We start from the raw sequence: 5,938 nt of genomic DNA on the forward strand, positions 1-5,938 counted from the left end.
CAAAACAGTAGTCTGAACTCAGGGGATTCTGCAGAAGAGGCAAGAGAAATGTAGAAGCTAGAGGAATCAAGGGTACCACAAGAAAAACCATAGAATCAAATAACCTTGTTCTCAGTGGAGCCCACAAAGACTTAACAGTCAGGGAACAGGTATGTAAAAGCAAGTGGCCTGACCCAGGCCTTATGCTTTTATGCTTCACTTGTGTAACCTGATTTTCTTGTGGGACTCCTAACAGTGGGGACAGGAGATATCTCTCATTCTTTTGTCTGCTTTTCGCACCCTTTTCCTTCTAGTTGTATGAGGGGAGGTGCCTAGTTGTATTGCATCTTGATATGTCATGTTTGGTTAATATCCATATACAGCCTGCCCTTTTCTGAAGAGAAATGGAGAAGGAGTTGGTGAGGATAAAGCACTAGGAAAGGTTGAAAGAGAGGAATGTGAATGCCTGGGATATAATATATCAGAGAAGAATAAATAAAATTTCATTTTAAAAAATATAGAACTACCCGCTCAAAATGTGAGTGGCATCATTTGATATAATAGGGTCTTGAATTAGAAAAAAAGGAGAAATCAAGCTGTGAATGGTACCATTCAGTGGAATAGGGTCTGGGATTAGAGAAAAAGGAGAAAGGATGCTGATAAAATATTTCACTGATGTCTGCTTCCTTACTGTGGTGACAATATGTCCATCTGCCTTTGCTTCTGTCCCCATAGCTTCCCTGGTGAGAGAGACTATATACCAAAATATTACTACATTAGACATGGAAGTGAAGACAATTCTGATATACTAATTCCATTTCCTTTTGATAAATACCCAGCAATGGTGTTGTAGATTGTGATAATCTTCTGTTTTGGTTTTGAATGAACCTATATATCATTTTCCTGATGGTTACTCTTTTACCATTAAAACAGTAGGGTATAGGTGATTCCTTTGCTTCCCATCCTCACCAAGACATTATAGTGTTTTGCGTTACAGTTATTCTTACTGGAGAGGAGTGTTATATCATTATGGTTTTCACTAAAGAAAAGATTGTTTCAAATCACCATTTAGTATGAAAGATAGCACATATAAAAGCTGCAGGAATAATCTAATAGTAACACATTAGAGCACACAGATAAATACAAATACTATATAGAATAAGATGCTCTGGGGGTAAGCCACACTTAAAGGGTCATTGATGAATCTTATCTCACTAAACATAGTTCAGTGATATCACTGACTGGAAAAAAATAATCTAAGAAAGATAACTAATCCAATCATCATGTTATAGAGACTTCCAATATAACAGTTCGTAAAATATGGAAATGTTTAAGAAGAAAGAAGCCATATTGTTTTTAAATTTGGCCAGTACCTTCTGGCTGAATTGTCTTGTATTTTTTCTCTTTCCCTTTCCACTCAGTATAAAGGTGATCAACAAGAGGATGCAATCAGAGGTAACGTTGTTCCTGCTGGTGCTGAATGAAAGACATGCATCATGGCTCTAATGTTTCTGTTTCTGAAAGGGCTTTTTTGTTCTAAATAGGTCTCCATTATATTATTTTCAGCTACTCAAAATACATCATGAATATTTAAATCTCGATGAGATGAATTCTAAATCGACCTCTCATGATTTCCTGTTGTGTCTCTTCTCAAAACAATACATGCTTCTTTTTATTTCATTCATTTTTCATGCTTTTACAGTCTGAGATGAGAACTATACATTTGGTAGTTCTTCACCTATTTTTAAGTTGTACCATTTCTTTTCAAATTTAACCTTTACTTAGGAGGAATAGTCAGTTCAGATTGAATGACATGACAATTTCTTTTGTAACCTGAATCTAAATAGAGACTTAGTCCTATATTTATCTCTAATCAACTTCAAAGTGGATTTTTTTCAATGAAAATTTAAAAGAAATTTATTTATAGGTACAATGTTCTCATTCTATTTAAGGTCTATAACAACTGCTTTTCTATACTATATCTGCCATGATAGTGTCTTAAACAACAGCTGCTTCCACCTAATTTTATATAAAATCTTTAAAGATATTTCTCCTGTTTATAACGTCAGTGGTATTATGGAATATTAATTTAAAATGTGTTACATTTGTTTATGCTGTGGAATATTTATTTAATGATGCAAGGATTTGTTATATTCTTTCATGATGCATTTGTTCAACTCTTTAAAACTGTGTTACTTTGCCTGTCCAAAACTCCTAATTGTTCTAATAAAGAGGTGACTGTCCAATAGCTAGGCAGGGGAAAAGACAGGCCGGGATGGCATGCAGAGAGAATAAATAGGAGAAGAAGAGAAAAGAGGCAAGCAGGAAACGGAGGAGAGGTGTGTTGTGGGAGCTCCTTCTGCTCCTTCAGCCAATAGCCGCTAAGATACCAGCCCATTGGGGTGTACTCTCTCCCTTTAAAAAAGTGGCCACTACCCTCTGCTCGCTCTCTGGCTTATGGCTCTACTTCCGGTGACTAGGCTCCTTTCCTGATTGTTCAGAGGGCTGTTTTCTGGGATGGTGATCTGTACGTTTTCCTCTTTAAATAAATAACCATTCTATTAATCATTATTTCAAACTGGTATGGGATTGTTTGTGACTTATGCCTTCATCTGGTGCCTGAACCTTTGGTTTTAGAACCCCCTTCCCCCCTCTGGGCTGCCTGCCACCAGCTTGGTTTGGCACGAGCACTTCCTCAGCTTCAGCCTGTGTCCTGCCTCTGCACATAGATTTAAACTCCACAGGCCCGCATAATCTCGGCCCGCCAGGTTTGCTCTTTTTTGAGTCATTTTAAAATCACCCTTGCAAGCGCTTAAGTGGTGCGAACCAGAGCACAAGCAGTTGTTGAAAGCTGCAACCCCTTGGGGCAACTCTGTAACATGGAGGCATACGCGGCTTCCAGGTTGCTCTTCTCTACCCCTGGATTCTGGGTTTCTGGTTCTGTGTATGGAATTGATTTCATTACAATTACTTTGTTGAGAAACTCGCATTTCCCAGTTTTTAACAACTACTAAGGCAGACACAGAAACAGGACCCCATTTTCATCACCTTTGCAGTGGTTCTAGTCATGACTTGGCAACAGCGCCACCTGCTGGATAATAGGTAATATGGCAGTTTTTGTTTCCATTGCAAATTTTACTGCTTTGTTTCCTAATGCAATGGATTATATTATGCAAGGTTTATATAATTATGGGGATACCTTAATTTACTTGTTACTAGGTTTCAGTTTTCTTTTCCATATTCTATCATTAAGGAAGAATATGGCACTCCTAAGAACAATAGAATCTTTATGGACTAATAATGAACAACTAGTTGAAAGGATTAAAATTATTGAAAATCAGAGGTTGTCTGAACAAGTGGATACTATGATAGACAAAATTGACTCCATATCCAAGGGTACTAGAAAGTTACCTGAAAGGGTTCAGGCTGTTGAATTTGACGTTCAAACGTTATCACAAAGTTTTGATAAGGTAACAGACAGAGTGTACCTCCAAGATGGGAATCTACATGATATACAAGAAAAGTTTTAGGAGGACATGTTATCTTTGAAGGAGAAAATCAAAGCTTTTGAATCACAGGTACAGAATGGGGACCAAAAAATTGATACCTTAGTGAAATCGTTAGAAACTCATGCAGGTCAGGAGATTCAGGATTTAAGAGAAACAATGATAAAAAGATCTGAAAAGATTGAAGAAATTATTGGAGCTAACGAACACAGTAAGGAGCAATAAGGACAGGATACAAGCTACCACAAGCTATTAGAACTGGCTTACCCAGGGTTTTAGCAACAAACCCTATACTTTATTCTGACAAAGCGTCAAATTCTAAAAGCTCAAAGGGAGTCAAAGAAGCTAGATGGATGCCAATAGCAATGAATGATCTAAAAGAAATTAAGCAAGCTATTGTTAATTTTGACTTGCACTATGCATATGTAAAGGATATGATAAGGAGTTGGGCTTCTAATGCCAAAGCTACCCCCCATGATTTCTTTCAGTTAGTGTCTGCAGTTTTAGATAATGGACCTTCCTTGGGGTTTGGAATCTATTTCCGAGAAGAATCTAAATATATGGAACAGGAAGGAAGAGAAAAAGGTGTGGAGGTTTCCAAAGATCAAATTCTTGGTGCAGGAGCATATGCTGATCCACAGGTCCAAGCTCTTTATGACGAAGAAGTATTGTGTCTATGTCACCAAGCAGCTTTAAATGCTTGGAATAGGATACAAGATCCAGCAAAAAAGGGTTGAATCATATACCAGGATTAGGCAGGGACAGAGAGAACCTTTTACTGACTTTTGCAACGATTAATTAAGGCTCTGGATATAGGGGTAACAGACCCAGAAGCTAGACAAATATTTCTTGAATCCCTAGCTTTTGAGAATGCAAACATATAATGCAAAAAGATAATTGGTCCTTTAAAGTCTAGATCAGTACCTATGGATGAATGGATTCAACGTACAATGAATGTTGAGATGTTTGGCTATAATGGTGAATCTTGGGTAGGAGAAGCAATTTCCAAAGCAATGAGGAGACATCAAACTGCCAGATGTTTTAATTGTGGTAAATTAGGACATTTGCAAATTGATTGCAGGCAAAGAATTTCTAGGAATAATATCTCCTCTGGGAATGACAAAAATAGGAGACCTCAGCCTTAAGGTATATGTAGAAGATGTAGTAAAGGCTGACATTGGTCCAACGAATGCAGATCAACAGCAGACAGACAGGACAAAGCAATACCATTGGAAAACTCCTTGAGGGGCCTCTCGCAGGCCCCCAAGCCAACAGTGGACCAGTTATTCCCAGTCTCAGTGGAGAATGTGTCTCACCAAGAAAATTAAAAGCTCCAATTTCTGCTGAAAAAAGTAATACTGGTCTAAATGCTGAATTACATGTGGAGTATGAGTCAAAAAATCCAGTAGGACAGAGTAAATGTATATTTTGGAAGACTTCTATTAACAATCAAAGGCCAAAGCTAAGAGACTGTATAAATGGCATTTTTATTGAAGGCTTATTAGACACAGGTGTAGATGTAAGTATCATTACTCCAGAATCTTGGCATTCAAATTGGCCTCTTCAAGAGGTAGATGTTCAGTTCCTGGGAATTGGAACCCTATCTCGTGTAAAACAAAGCATGAGGTGGGTTGAATGCATAGGGTCTGAAGGGCAAATAGGAAGAATAAGGCCATGTATAACCAATATTGCAATAAATTTATGGGGCCATGACCTGCTACAGCAATGGAATACCCAGATTAACATTCCTGTAGTTCCAGGAACTCATAATTCTGGAAAGGATATAATGAGGTATTATGAGAAAAGGTCACCAGCTATTCAGGCTGTTCAAGAACATACAGCAAATACCAAACCTTTAGAGGTACCAACAGCCCTATCTTTAAAACAGCTAACTGAGAAGCCAGTATGGATCAAACAGTGGCCTCTAGCTGAAGATAAATTACAGACTTTGGAACAGCTTTTGCAAGAGCAACTAGATACTTACCATATTGAAGAACCAACCAGACCTTGGAATTCTCCTGTATTTTTTTTAAGAAATCTGGTAAATGGAGAATGGTGACAGATCTAAGAGCTGTCAACAAGGTAATTCAACCTATGGGCCCAATACAATTTGTAATTCCTTTGATTTCTCTATTACCAAAAAGATGGCCTCTTATTGATTTGAAAGATTGCTTCTTCACTACACCTTTACAAGAAAACGATAGAGAAAATTCGCCTTCACAGTGTCTACTTATAATAATTCTCAGCCTACGAGGAGATATCATTGGACTATCCTCCCACAGGGGATGCTCAATAATCCCACATTGTGCCAATATTTTGTAACTAAGCAATTGGAAATAATTTGTAAGCAATTTCCCAAGTCCCTAATTTATCATTACATGGATGACATTTTGTTGTCTGATTCAAATAAAGATACTTTAGAAAGGAAGTTTGAAGAAATAAAGAAAGTCTTG

Source organism: Microtus ochrogaster, chromosome X, assembly GCF_000317375.1.
Source record: "Microtus ochrogaster isolate Prairie Vole_2 chromosome X, MicOch1.0, whole genome shotgun sequence".
NCBI lineage: Eukaryota > Metazoa > Chordata > Mammalia > Rodentia > Cricetidae > Microtus > Microtus ochrogaster.